Source organism: Phyllostomus discolor, chromosome 3 (genome assembly GCF_004126475.2).
Source record: "Phyllostomus discolor isolate MPI-MPIP mPhyDis1 chromosome 3, mPhyDis1.pri.v3, whole genome shotgun sequence".
In the NCBI taxonomy this organism is placed as follows: Eukaryota; Metazoa; Chordata; class Mammalia; order Chiroptera; family Phyllostomidae; genus Phyllostomus; species Phyllostomus discolor.
The window spans coordinates 98,059,046-98,074,723 of record NC_040905.2 but is presented as its reverse complement, the minus strand read 5'-3'; the positions used below and the strand labels follow the sequence as shown (position 1 = coordinate 98,074,723).

General features: G+C 44.3%; 1 protein-coding gene across 1 annotated transcript in view; it reads left to right on the top strand.

Moving 5' to 3' along the window:
* The first annotated feature begins 12,473 nt into the window (after positions 1–12,473).
* Positions 12,474–15,678, top strand: part of CALN1 (calneuron 1) — a 487,378-nt gene continuing 484,173 nt past the window's right edge. The window contains exon 1 of the mRNA XM_036020849.1: positions 12,474–12,673. The gene's annotated coding sequence lies outside the window, so the exon portion shown is untranslated. The remainder of the gene's footprint in view (positions 12,674–15,678) is intronic.

Genomic DNA, 15,678 nt, shown 5'->3' with positions numbered 1-15,678 from the left:
ACCAGCACAGTGCCTGACACAGTGTAGGTGCCCTTTAAGGGTTCTTTGAATAGTGAACACATAAAGGTGAGTTTGTCAGAAACCAGTCCTCTGGCGTCTCTTCACAGTCTTCTGATTTTCAGTTTTCCTGGCCGACTACACAGCAGAGGGCAGTGTAGTGCATGCTGAGATGCAGGAAAATTCATCTGTTGAAATAGACTTTTTCCCATTTCAAGGCTCTGTCATTTTGGGGATAATTTCTTCTTACAATAAACCTTAGATTTATGTATGACTAGAATGCTATACCCATAGAATACAGCTAAACATTCCTGAAGCCAAGGTATCCAGTGACTGTTGATATACAGAGTGACTATTGATAAACAAATTGATTTAACCCATCTTGGGAATAATACATGCCACCTACATTAGCTCACTAAAAGCTTCAATAAGTTGAACTTATTTTCATTCTGACTTACAATAGTAAGGAAAATGTTTGAGGATGGCCCAGAAGGCACAGTAGAATCTAGAAAAGATGCTGTAAGAACTATGAAAATAAGAATTCCTCTACAGCAGTGACTTTCAGCCAATGTGCTGTGGCACACTGGTATGGTGCAAGAATTTTTAAAACACGCAATACCTACTTAGTCAGGAGCACTGACCTCTTTTCCCTCAGATTGTCAAATAAAAAAAATGTCAACAGCCAACAGAACAATAGCCATCAACGTGAAGGAATCAAAATTATACCTATTTCTTGTTAGATCAACAAAAAATATATTTTTTGGTGTGCTGCAGAATTTTAATAATTAGTTTATGTGTGCCATGAGATGGAAAAGGTTGAAAATTGCTGATCTATAGCACAGATGAACCTTGAAAACGTTATGCTAACTGAAAGAGGCCAATCACAAATGACCACATATCTCATGTGATTCTGTTTCTATGAAATGTGCAAAATAGGCAAATCTATAGATATAGAAAGTAAATTAGTGACCTAGGGCTGGGGGGAGGAGGGATGACAGCCAAGGGGTGAGGAGTTTCTTTCTGGGGTGATTAAAAATGCTCTAAAATTAAATTGAAGTGATTGTTGCAAAGTTTTGTGAATATACTAAAATTTTGAATTGTATACTTTAAAGGTAAAATGATATACTTTGAATTGTATAGTGTGTCCATTATCTCTCAAAGCTCTGAAAAAAGAATTTCTAAAGTTCAGCCAAGCATTTACATTTATCTTGTTATCCCCCTGGTTTAGTCTCTGAAAATGGGTTAGTCATCTGTGATGCATATGATGAATTTCCAAGGACCAAACGTATCACTGCCCACACATCCAGGATCGCACATGCTAGCAGGGGTCCATGTAGAAACATGACTCTTGATGCTGGGCAGCCAGTCTGCATTCTAGTCGTTGGTGTTGTGAGGGGCTCATCTGTTGTGTCCACTCACAGGTATAATGCCCAGGCCAGGATGAGAGTCAGTGTTCTCACTCCACTCAGCAGCCCCACTACTGGAGCCATGGGGGCTGACCTGGAGGTTGGCACGTGCTCTCCAGCCCTGCTGGCATTAACTAGGAGCCTGAAAGAACCTGTGGCTGTGAGGAACAGCAGCCTCAGAATACACGCAGGTGGCAAGGCTTTGCTTACAGTTCTCACTCAGCTTGCATCTGAGATCTGCCTTCTCCAATTTGCATGGCAACTCCTATAGTGAGCACTTTCAAGAAGATGGCACTCTCTGAATCGCTAATCTCAGCAGTTTTGGGCAAAGTGAAATCCATCTTTAGAGGAAGCATTCCTGGCTGGGAATTAGGAGGCTTGGCTTCTGGTCCTTGCTGTGATAGTTGAATTGACCAAGATCACTCCCTGAGTTCTCTCTGACCTTGAGTATGTCAGTAAATCAAACTTCCTCTGGGGAATCAAGGCTAAGAACTGTAAGGTCATTCCCAGTTCTAAATTTCATGAGCTAGAACAGATTCACACTCCTGAGGACAAATGTAATTCAAGTGTTGAAAGCCAACAGAAAAGGTGGCAAAACTCTAAATTTCTCTTTCTTGTCTGCTCTCTCTCTTGCTTGCAATAGTCATAGTTTGAGAGGCTGTGGTTACTATGTCTACTGCCCATCTTAGGTGACTGACCCTTTGTGCCTGGCTGGGGTGCTGTGACTGGGAGCCTGGCAGGGTGCTGGAGAAGCTGCTTTTGACAGCTTGAGTCTCTTGTTTGGTCTCCATGGTTTGACCCATATCTGAGTTAAAGGGAAATTCTCCCCATTATGTGACATTTGCAGGAGGTGAATGGAACCAAAGCACCTTCAATGTCCTATAGCCTGAAACAGCATCTCAGCATTTTCTACTTGCAGAAAATATGATCCTTAATGTTCTTTGGGTCTTTGGCCACTTAGTGACAGGAAAACAATGCAAATGTGTGTGATGGCCTTCCTTGCTACTCCTGTGGTTACCGTTACCTGCCCCGCCCCCTGCCCCCACTGCAGCTGACTGCACAGAGCAGAGGCTCCTCTAGCAGAAGCAAGCCCTGTTTGCACACAGCAGTCCTGAACACCCTTGTAAGGAGCCTCATTGAATGCACCTAGGTAGAAAAACTCTTGTTGGGCTGCCGAGCCTGATGTGGAGTGTGCAATGTATGTTCATTGTACAAACTGTGGACAATACCGAACAATAGAAGGAGAAAGTTACGCCCGGTCTCACCACTCATGAGCCACAATAGTCAGTAGCTTCCGATTTTTGAGCATTATTTTAAGTACTAGGTACTCTGCTGTGAAATTGCAAACATTATATAACGTAATTTCCACGACAACTCTACGAGGTATCATTTCTACGCTATTATTTCCTTCTGTAGAGAAGGAAATTGAGGTTCGGAGAAGTTAGACAACATGCCCACGGCAGCATAGCTATGCGCCAGAGCTGAGACTGAAATCCAAATCTGGCTGACTCCGGTGTCACTGCAGTGTGTAACCAACCTTCCCTCCTAACATTGTGTAGTACTTTCTGCCAGTCTTTTTGTCTGCACAGGTTTTGTTTGTTCTTTCCTTGCATAATTGTGGTCGTATGGTATTCTCTAGAGGTGTTTGACCTGCCAGACTCCCAGGTTCTTAGGGGCTCTTGGGTGTTAGCTGTATGCAGAAACCCACACTATAGATGAAACCACTTCTGGAGGATTCTAGTGTACTCTGTTTGGCAGGGAGAACTCCTGGTCCCTTTTTCAATCTTTCTTCAGTCCCTAATCTCTTGAAGCTTTAGTTGCAATTCCTTTGCCTAAAGAAGCAAAGACCCAAAAGAGAGTTGTCTATTTCTGGGATGATCTCCACTGGGCTGTCCAGGGAGTCCCAGCTGGGAGCCAGGAGGCTTGGCCTCTTGTGAGGGCCCAGGCATGTGTGAGCAACTTGATTCCTGAGATGTACAATGAACACATTGAGGTACATGCCCCAGCAGCCTTGGAAATGAGGGAGTGCTGAGAAAGGGTCTCTGTGGGGCCCCACAGGGAATGCAGCCAGACTATTACAAGGGAACCAGCACGTATACCCAGTTGGGGGGCTCCAAGTTGGGGTTGCATCCTGGATGTGAGCCTCAAGCAGGAGCCTGCCCATTGAGCTAAGCCTTTCCCACCCATCCTCATGCAAATGATTGACTCCCGTAGCACACTTGATTGCCCCACCCCCTCTCCCCTTTCTCATTGCTCCTTCCAGTTTTCAGGAGTATGAAATAAAGGCTCTTTCAAGAGGCTCCCTTGAGGCAAACAGCCAAGAAGCAACATTTAGTGCTGCATTTCCTGCAGGTGAGCCAGCTTGATGGGATTCATCCACTTTAATAGAGAGACTCCTCCTGGAGATTTGACTGTGCTGGGCCTGATCTCTCATACTTCACAGGATACCAGGGTTACCCCGAGAGAAACATCTTATAAAGAAAACGTGAGTAAAAAATAAAAAGCTTCTGTTAAGAATATTTACAGATAAGATTGTGTCAGATATTGAAGCCCCAGAAGGGCCAGGGACAAGGATACTAAACAAGTGTGTCTTAAAGTTAGAGAAGCTGGGATGATTCTTTTTGGTAAAAGGGGGATGATTGTTCTTTTCTCCTGTGTTTTCAGAGAGGAGTCACCCTCTGGTCTGTGCCCTGGAGGAGGAGTGTTGGAGTGAAAGCTTCCACACCAGTTCCTGCCTGGGTGGGGAGTGGTGGATGTACTCACAGAACCCAGCTGTCACTGATCCATGTCATCAGGGGTTGAGCCACTGTGCTTCAGAAGCAAAACATATTCCACTACCACATCTCTTTAGATTGTCTGCCTCCTGGGTGGGTGAGAGAATCTATGGGCTCCCCTCAGCTCTGGATCCTGTGAGCCAGGACAGGGGCCAGGTTGGAGAAGTAACTGGGTATGTGAGGCAGGCCTGTGGTTCCCCCCCCCCCCCTGCCAAGCAGGCAGGGTAAGAGGAGATCCTCCAGGAATCTGGCCCACAGCAAAGCTCTAACAGTTCAGCAGAGAGCCCTGTTCTTTAGGAGCCACTGGTACTATGTGGCCCATTAATAAGGCTGATTCTCTGGTATCCGCGTGTCCACACACAGCATGTTCTCTTATCAGCTGGAAACCTGGAGAAACGGGGGAGTGAGCCTTAGTGTGCTTCTAAGCACCAGCAGTTTCCAGGGTAAGTACTCATCCTTGAACTTAGACTCAAACTGCTCCCCAGGCTGCTTTCTACTTTCTCATCCCCCAGTGGGAGGGCATTCTTTTCTTGTCTCAAAATGCAGAAGAAGCTTCTCTCCCAGTCTTTTTATATGAGTTGAGCCTCATAACCTCCTCTTTTGGTTCTCCTCTGGTACCTATTCATCTTTTCTTTTTTTTCATACTATTCTCCCAAATGGTCTACCCCTGTAACCTTTGTACATCAATGACCCACATCAAAGAGCAAGTAGAGACACATTACATCTGTGATAATTATATGTAAGTGTGATAATGTGTGATGCATAGCATGCGCCTGTGCACCATACTCCCTTGAATATTGTTGGACTTAGAACCCTTTAACATTTTTTTATAGATGCAAAATAAATGGTCCCCCAGATGCATTTTATAACTTTGTAATTAAAGGAGCCATTAAAATAATTTAATTTGGTGTTATATAAGTAAATCTACTAGCATAATACATAGTAGGTTGTGTGATCTTTATACGATTATCTTTGGTCAACTTTTCTGAAAGGTTTACTTTAAATGAGGAAAGATCAATAAGTGAATTAGAACAGAGACTGGCATTTGTTAAAAGCTAGGAGTTGGTAGTGTTGCCAGGGTGACACTTTTTATACTGAACTGGGCAGGTTTGATTCCTCTTGATTCCCCTGGCTTGAGAAAGTCAAGGAAGGATTTCTGGAATAAGTACCCTTCAGGCATATTATGAAGTTAGCACAAAAGAAGTCCAGGTGAGCAGGTGGAGCAAGAGTCTTTCAGGTTCAGGAAATAATGAGGCTGGGGGAAAGTCAAGGATGAAAGAGACCAGTGTGTTTGGGGGTGTGCTTGGACTGGGGCTCTGGGGACATGTACAGAAGTACCTAGAGAAGGGCTGGTGAAGGGCTTGGGGCCTGCAAGGCTCTGTGTGTCCTGCCCAGGAGTTGACAATGACCACAAATTCCTGTCGGATTTTAAACCCTGCAGGTCCATGTTTGAAGACATTTTCCTAAGAGCATAGCTTTCCTAGGCCTTCGGGAGACCTCCACAACCCATCCATTGAATCGAGAAAAACATCAACATCTTGGAAATAAGGCAAAGGAAAGAAAATATATTCTTTCAGTATCACACAGTGGCATTGTTACCCTCCAAGCAATGGTTAATGATAAGGGAATATACACTTGCTTGACTCATTAGTCATCATTGATTAAAAGCCCAGACATTGTGGGGTTACATGTTAACTTGATTTTTTTTTCTGGTGGAGATGCAATTGCAGATGCAATTGATTTCTGTCTGGTAGAAAGGATAAGTCCAAATGTTATTGTTTTATTGCTCTAACCTTACAACTTTATTCTAACATTTTCTTTAAAAAATCTGTGAATATCCCATTCCTAAAGTGCTTTTGAATCAGCTTTACCCAACCCTCCAATTCTCTCATTAAGAAGTTGAATAAATCTTTGATGTGTGTTCCTTTTACATTTGTATGACAACCATATTATTAACTTTTTGAAAGTCGTATTTTGACACTGGTGTTTCAGCCAGAAATCCCTGTGAAAAAGTAAGTAATGGAACTGGAAAACCTGGAAATAATTTTTCAGTCTGAGTCTTAAGATGCCCAGCTGAGAGGGCATCAGTGAGCTCCTGAGATAGTTGGAAATGTTACTTTGAGCATTAGGAGGAGGTGTCTTGACTTCAGTGGGCACCCTGGGACTTCAGCGGCTTTGACTGAGGGGCAGAGGAGCTTATTCAGCTAAGTGTGCATGCATGGGGTTTGGTTGGGGTCAACAGATGGGACAGGCAGGATTTCCTGCAGCAGGTAATACCAGAGTCAGACCAGTAGTAGCACCCCTCCCTGTATGCAAATCTGTTGAAGGCAGGTCTTGAACCAACATCTGGCCAACAGCCAGGGATACACGCATGCAGCAGGTTCAGCCCCTGTGGGAAGGGTAGCAAAAGTGTTCAGGCTGCAGAAACTCACATTTCAATGGATAAGTGAAAACAAGACAAAAGCTCCATCTTTCAGACCTGGCCAATGGGTTGGGGGCAGGTAAGAGTAAGAAGACTACAGCTTAAAAACATGTGAGGTCCTGGGGCTCAATCCCAAATATGTCAGGTATTCTGTCTGAGGTGAATAAGATCTGCCTACATTGCCTCATTTGTTCATTCATTCACTCAACAAGGGTGAATTGCCTAGCAGAGCCAGGCTCAGATGGCAGGTGGGAAGGTTTCCGTGACTATGGTTGATTGGGCCAGGACATGTGGTACCGTCATATCCTGTCTTTCTATTTTCCCTTTACCCTTGCCTTCACTGGAATGAGACTGGGAGGAGAAGAGCATTATTCTGTTTACCAAGACTAAATAGCACCTCATTATGACACCCCAGCGGTAGGCAGCTGTCATTCTTGTTAACACTTAGCTCCTTTGACTGCCCAGCCTGTGTTGGGAGAATTCCCTGCTTGATGTGGCAGCACCTCCCCAGTGTAAAGCTCATGAATAAACTTCCCAAGCTACCCCTGCAGCTGGAGGCAGGCATGTGCCTCAGGGTCTACCAGTCAAATGCTCCCTGGACAAACTTCAGTTTGGAAGCAATGACCCAGAGGTGGAGGCCACAGGGGCTCTACTTTGGTGAAGGTGGGGCAGAGGAGACACAGCCTCCAGAAGCAGAGCAGGTCCGGCCTGTGCCCAGCGATGGAGTGGGCATGTGTCCTCAGGGAGTCTCAGGGATAAACACCCACCAGTTGTTGGTAGTCCTTCTGCAGCATGTGGCTCAAGCTGGTTGCCCTGAAGCCCTGACGGTTTCCAGGCCCTTAATGGGGTACTTCTTCTAGGAGATCCAACTCATCTGTTTCCATTTAAGGATTCACTTAAACATCTAGAGATGTTTCACACAAAAGAAATTCTGGGAAACAGAAAACCCTATAAGCTCTGTCTTGCCTGTTTCTTTAATAGAAGTATGGGATGATGAATGATATTGCATCCCTTCCATCAAGGAGGGAGCAGTGAATGTATATAACTGAAATAGATATGCTATGCAAACATTCTGATGTTTGCCTTCCCTTCTCACCAAGCTTTTGACAACAATAATTTGTGTGGACTTGCAGGAACCCTTACTCCCTATTATGGTATCCCATATAGCACTTAAGAAATGAATTAATTAATCAAGAAGCCCATCTATAGCACAGGAAGTAAGAACATATAAAAGACTAATGATGTCTCTTCTGCCTGGCCTGACTCAGGGTATGCCTGAGTCAAAAGATCTACCCTCAGTGAACACCCTTCTAGAATAGGTACATCAGTTCTCAGAGTAGTCAGCACATGACAGGTCTCCGTGGTCATTTCCCGATTCCATTTTTGGGCTATTTATTGAGCAGAAACCCTGGGCTGGATCCTTTATATACCTTATTGCACATATGCCGTTCTTACATCAGTCCATTTTTCACATGACAAAACTGAGGGCCAGAGAGAATAAGTTGCCCAAGACTACAATAGCTACTAGGCTTCAGAATTGGGCATGAACCTCATCTGAGGACATGCTTATTGATTCTAGAGATATGGGAAGGGAGGGAGACGGGGGAAAGAAACATCAATGTGAGAAAGAAACATTGACCAGTGCCTCTTGTATATTCCCAGATTGGGGACTGAACCCATAGCCTAGGCATGTGCCCTGACTGGGAATCAAACCCACAGCCTTTTGGTTTACTGGACAGTGCTCCAATCAACTGAGCCACACTGGCCAGGACTGGCCAGTGGACTTTTGTCAAAGATGTTAAGACCAATCAATGGGAAAAGAATATTCTCTTCAACAAATGGTACTGGAACAATTGAGGATTTACATAAAAAGAATGAAGTTGGACTCCTACCTCACACCACATATAAAAATATAAACTCAAAATGGATCAAAGACCTAAGTATAAGAACTAAAACCATAAGACTCTTAGAAAAAACATAGGGGTCAATATTCATGACCTTGGATTTGGTAATGGAATCTTAGATATGACACAGAAAGCATAAGCAACAAAATAAGAAAAATGTGAATGAATTGGACTTTATCAAATCAAAACCTTTTGTGTGTCAGAAAACATTGAGTAAATGAAACGGCAACTTACAGAGTGTGAGGAAAATTTACAAATTGTATGCCTAATAAGCATCTATGATCCAGAATATATAAAGAAGTCTTACAACTCAACTACAAAAAGATAACCCAATTTAAAAATAGGCAAAGGATTTAAATAGGCATTTCTCTGATAAAAGATATACAAATGATCAACAAAGCACATGAAAAGATGCTCAACATTATTAGTCATTAAAGAAATGCAAATCAAAACCCCAGTGAGACAGCACTTCACAATTACAATGATGGCTATTAAGAATAATAAAAAAAAGGAGAAATGCTAGCATTGACTTCTGGTCCAGATGGAGGCATCAGTAAACATGGATCATCTCCTCATAAAACTAAATTATAGACCAATGATCACTCAGAACTATGAGAAATTGAGTTGAATGGAAGTCTTGACAACTACAGAACTAAAGAAACCACATCCATCCAGAAGGGTAGGAGTTGAGGAAATGCAGAATAGGTGGGTCCCCACACCCACACCCACACCCACACCCACATGTGGTGGATAAAAGTTTGGAATATCTTGGGTGTAAGGGGTCCCAGCCTCATGCCAGCCGCCCCCCCCAGTACCCTGAGATCATGGTACCAGTGCCAGGAAGATAAGTCCCTATACCTTCTGACTAAAAAACCAGTGGGATTTGAGTTGGTGAAAAAAACTATTGGAGTCCCTGGCAGTTCCTCTTAAAGGGTCCATGCCAGGCTTACTCAGATGTACTCCCTCTGAGCTCCAGAACCACTAGGGTAGTAGCTTGAAAGGCACCAGTGGCTTACAGGGAGGAATTGAAGTGTCTGGCATCAGGGTGAGTTGGGGACAGCTTTTTCCCCCACACAGAAAGGTGGGCAGAGGCCATTGTGCCTTTTCTGAGCCCTCCCCCAACAGAGCCACAGAATAGGTAGGTAGAAGCCATATCTGAGACTCCATTAACCTGGCTTACACTGTTTACCTTGCCCTGATGTTTACCTGAGGCTCTACCACACCCAGCTTATGGCCTGTCCCCAGACTTTCAGACCTCTGGCTAAGCAACCCCAGGCCCAGCACTAGCAGCAGCCAGCTTTGGATCACAATTTGGCTCTGCCTGGGAACCTCCAAGCCCAGCACAAATATCAGCCATCTGCATATTGCTTTGTAGTTCACACTGTCTGGCCCTGGAAAGAACACAGGTGGTGGCTGACTGTTACCTGCACCACCGGGGAGCACCCAGTGGACAGCTACAGACCACATCAGAGCACCACCACCTTTCCCCTGCACAGCTGATTCTCCACAGAGGGAGAAGGTTGATGGTCAGTGGTCACAGCCAGTCATTGCAGCTGATCAGCCTCAGTAAATCCCTCCCATAGACCTTCCAACAGCAATCAAGGCTCAGCTACAAGAGGAAGGTGTACTCAGCCCACATGGAGGGTGTACCTTGAGTCCCTCATTTGGGTGGTAGGGCAGGCTGTGTCACTGGACCCTATATACAGGCCATACTACTAAGACAAAGAGTCATAGTGACTCTACTTAATACACAGAAACAAACATGGTGGGGGAGCTGCCCAAAATGAGGAGGCACAGAAACAGGGCCTAAATGAAAGAACAGATAAAAACTCCAGAAAGAAAACTAAACAAAATGGAGATGAGCAATCTATCAGATGTAAAATTCAAAATATTGGTTATAAGGATACTCAAGGAACTCAGTGAGTACTTCAACAGTATAAAAAAGAGCCAGGCAGAAATGAGGGATATACTAATGGAAATGGACAATTTACAGGGAATCAACAGTAGAGTGGATGAAGCTGAGAATCAAATCAATGATATGGGACATAAAGAAACAAAAAACAACCAATCAGAGCAACAAGAAGAAAGAATCCGAAAAACCAAGGATAGTGTAAAGAGCCTTTGTGGCAACTACAAGCACACCAACATTTGCATCATAGGGGTGCCAGAAGGAGAAGAGAAAGACCAAGAAATTGGAAATCTATTTGAAAAAATAATGGAAGGAAACTGCCCTAATTTGGTGAAGGAATTAGACATGCAAGTCCAGGAAGCACAGAGAGTCCCAAACAAGATGGATGAAGAGAGTCCCACTCCAAGACACATCATAATGAAAATGCCAAAGGTTAAAGTAAGGAAAGAATCTTAAAAGCAGCAAGAGAAAGACAGTTATCTACAGGGGAGTTCTCATAAAGCTGTCAGTCAGTTTTTCAAAAGAAACTTTGCATGCTTGAAGGGGTTGGCAATAAATATTTAAAGTCATGAAAAGCAGGGCTCTACAGCCAAGATTGCTCTACCCAGCAAAGCTATCATTTAGAATGGAAGAACAGATAAAGAGTTTCCCAGGAAAAGAAAAAATAAAGGAGTTTGTTGGCTACAAATTATTATTATATGAAATGTTAAAGGGACTTATTTAAGAAAAAGAAGATCAAAACTATGAATAATAAAATGGCAATAAACACATACTATCAACAACTGAATCTAAAAAACAAACTAAGCAAACAAGAACAGAGACAGAATCATGTTGATGGTTACTTGATGGCAGGGGTGCTTGGGGGAATGGGTGAAGAGGTAAGGGGATTAAGAAGTACAAATAAGTAGTTACAGAATAGCCATGGGGATGTAAAATACAGTATAGGAAATAGAGTAGCCAAAGAACTTATATGCATGACCTATGGATGTGAACAAAGGTGGGGGGACTGCCTGGGGGGTATAGGGGGTGTTTGGTGGGAGGGGAAAGGGGGAAAAATTGGGACAGCTGTAATAACACAATCAGTAAAATATTTTTAAAAAAGAAAAAAAGTCAGTGAGAATGTGGAGAAACTCAACTTTTATATGTTGCTGGTAGGAATGTAAAATGGTTCGGCCACTATGGAAATACTTCAGCGATTCTTCAAACAGTTAAACATAGAGTTACCATATGATCCAGTAATTTTCCTCTTAGATTAATAACCCAAAGAATTGAAAGCAAGCACTCGAACAAATAGTTGTACCCCAATGTTTATAGCAACACTGTTTATAATAACCAAAAGGTAGAAATACCCTCAAAGGTCCATCAATGGATGAATGAATAAATAAATTGTGGTGTATACCTACAACGGAATATTATTTGGTCATGGAATGAAATATTGACATATGCGACAGTGTGGATGAATCTTGAAGATGTTATGCTAAGTGAAAGAGACCAGACACACACACACACACAAAAATCACATATTGTATGATTCCATTTATAGGAAATATCCAGAATTGGGAAATTCATAGACACAGAACCCTAATTGTGGTTGTCAGGACCAGGAGGTTGGGTGAATGTGGAATAACTGCTTAGTAGGTATAGGGTTTCTTTTTGTGTCTATAAAATAAGATAGAGGTGGTGGTGACTGCATTGTTCATTTTATGTTGAGTTTTACTTCAATAAAAAAAGATAAAAGTGAGACAACGGCCTGTTTCATAACAGAGGACTCCATCCAGAATGTGTTGCTGGTGGGGGTCCAGCTCAGATTTAAGCAGCAAATTGAAGACAACCAGAAGCATGTCCAGAGGAATGGAGTAAAGGAGATGCAGCCCCGCCAGCCTGGGTGGGGCTCTGAAGTGGGCTTAGAGGTTGCCGTCAGCCTGCTGGTTCTACAGCTTCTCAGGAGTTAATCTGATCCTCTGGAGGTTTTACAACGCTCTCTCTCCAGCTCCTCCTCCACCTGGCTGTCTGGCCAGAGAGGCCTGGCTGGACTCCAGGATGCTCACAGCTCACTTCTCCCTCTTGCAGTTTGAGAAGGCAGCCTAGCCAGGGTCTGGCACAACTTCAGTGGGCTCCAAGGGGCTGAACTGGGGGCAGCTCTGGAGTCGGGCTCCCCAGTGTGCAGGCACCAAAAAATCTATCTTCTCAGCCCAGCTAGCAGGATTGGGACCACTCTGGCAGATCCAGGGAAAGGTTTGGAACTTCCTCCAGGAACACAGGTAAGTGAAAAGGGCCTCATAAGGGGAATTAACAGGCAGTAACACATCTGAGTGTGTGTGACTCCACACTGGTTTCCTTATCTTAGACCTGCAGGAGGGTCTGTAGCCATTCTCCAAGGGAGGGGGATACTTCAGGGACATACTTTTGGTTAAATTTCCACTTGCTCTTTAGAGCTCAACCCAGACATCACTTTCTCCAAGACGCCTTCCTAAGCCCTAAAGTGCCCTTTCTCCGCATCCTCAAAGCATCCTGCATGTCGACATAACATTTTCTAAAAGCCTAATGACCCCTTGGTTCCCCACACATACTAGATGTGGACCACCTCATGGCCTGGTGCCCTCCTCCAGGCGTCCCCTTACTTTCAAGTCAGTGACCTTGTAAGTGTCTTGGGTTCTTGCTATTAACCTGGGGAAGGAGGGCTAGATCCTTTTCTTACTTTGACAGACAAGTGCCTGTTTACATGTGTGTACACACACACACACACACACATACACACACACACTCACGACCTCAAGGAAAGTTCAGTCTGTTCTTCAATCCAAGTCTCTGTGATAGAATTTAAAGAACTGGGTGGCAATGGTCCAAGTTGTGGATATTGTGGCCTCAAACTAATGAGCTCAAATCCTTGCATAATACCAATCATGGTATTTAGGGTGTTGGCCCCCATGTGAATGTCCTCTTGGTTGACAAGATCTCCTACTGGGACCTGTTTTTCATCCCCATTCTGCTCTGTTTTGCTTTCCTCTTTTCCCAGGCTGGGGCTATTCCCTTGGTTGGAGTGTCCCAGCTCAGCTCCTTATCAGTAGTAGAGTCTCCATTCATTTTACTGCTGCTCAGAGTGAGGGGGAGGCTTGGAACCTAGAGTCAGATTAGAGAAGGGAGAGGACCCTTGACCTGTGGGTGGAAGCTTGCTTTCTCTTTCTATTCCTTGATGATCGTCCCAAACTACTTTCAACAACAGATCACTTACACTGAAAGTGTTAATCTCATGCCCACACACAGACAGACTTCAATGATCTATGTACAAAATTCACATCTTTCTGTTAGCATAATTTTTGGACTTTATTATGCTGAAAGAGTGTCTGTCTCTTCCCCAACCTTGACTGTGACATTACAAAACCCTCTTCTGTCAGTTTGGCCTTGGAGAGCTCTGCTTTCAATTCCCATTTCTCATTTTCCCTGGCTGCCGCCATTAGGGGTGGGGGTACAAATAGGCACAGGGCATGTCTTAAAACTCAGACTGGGGCTGGGGGCACCCAGTCCACTGGCAGGTGCAGAAGGTCACTGCTATAACCTCCCACAAAGGCCAGTAAGACCAACCCCCTGGGGCTCAAAGCACACAGTCTAGCTTGTGTTTGGAAACAGAGAGGTGGCCAGGAATTTACAATATGATGTGATAGGTATAGATAAGAAGTACAGAGAACAGGAGCCTCACCTTGTGAATGATGGAAGACTTTCTGAATGAGGTGATGTCTGCATTGAGCCATGAAGAACAAATAAAAGTTATCCAGGAAATGTTCATCTGTACTCGGATCCCAAAATTCTCACTTTCCCTCAAGCTCTGAAGAGACCAGAGAGAGACACTTGAGATACCCTGCTGTGCTTTGTCCAGGATATTTGGGTTGGTAGCCTGGACTCTGCAGCATTAGTTGAGCTGAGAGTGCCTGTGGATATTCCTAGGGGACCATGGGCAGATATGGAGACGTGAAGAGGGACTGGGAGGTTCTCGGAAGCTTTGGGGGCTGATGGATGGTGTGGTACCACTGCTGGTTTCTGTCTGGGAGATTCTCAGACATGGGTTAAGTCTGTTTGGGACATAGGACCTTGGTGGTTTCTGCCTTCAGTACCTTTGCTAAGTGTTGGCATCTATCCCAAGGACTAAAATTTGGGAATCCAAGTAGAACCCATAAGGCATCCTAGCAGTGCCTTATCCTCCTGTGGCTGAGGAAGGGGACTGGTGATGTGGCTCTAACTTTACTTGAGTAGTGGAGTTATTTAGGTTATACTATTACCTGGGCCAGCTGCAACTGGAGAGTCTACAGTGGGCCTTGTTCTTCTAGGCTTAATGATCAATCTCACATGGGCTGAGGATCATCAAGCTGAAGGACTTGGTAGGACCGTGGCCACAAGGAACAGAGGGCTAAAGGAAAAAGCCAGAAATATGTGGGGTTAGCATGAAAGAATGGGCTAGTAGTGGGATGCCCTTGGGGTGGATGTGCCTAACATTGCTATTCGGCCATCACCATAATATGAATTTAAGCAAAGGACCTCCTCTTTCTCCCATTCTTCTCCTTCCTTCTCCTCTTCCTTCTTTTATTATTATTACTACTGAGGGGGCTATGGTGGGCTGGGAAATGATAATATACAAAATAAGAATGATTTTTTTTTATTTTGGAAGGAAACATTAATCCTACTTTGCCCTAGCTTTTAGTGGTATCCCTGAGTCCAACTGCATACAGGACCCAATAAAGAGACAGCTGTTTATTCATGACAGCTACGCAGGATCCAATAGAGCTTATATTACTGGTTTTCTGTACTTTGGATTGAAGCTGTATAAAGATCCATGGTGGGAGTGGGAGCTTTTCCCAGGGTCTCAATGACAGTGAATAAAATAAACTTCAATGGCAGTGACCCTGAATGGAGGCATTTGGGGAGACTACCTTTCTGCACTTTCTAACTTTCAATGATGAATGCACATTAGTTGTGCAGCAGTTGTATAGAATTAAAAAGGACTCTGTCCAGGGAAAACATAAATCCAGTCCAACCTCAGAATGGACCATGACAAGTGGCTAGGCTGAAGTGAACCACATGGGGGTCTTTTGGTTTGGGGAGGGGAGTGGGCGCTTTGAGCATCCTGGCAGCCCCCATCCCTTTTCCCACTCCAGCCTCCCTGCGTGGCTCCCACCAGCTGGCCAGAAAGGACCGTGGTTATAGGGCTGGCTGGTGGTTGTTCATACACCTGAGAGGCCTGACCTGTGCTGAAAACCTCATAGCTTGACTGTAC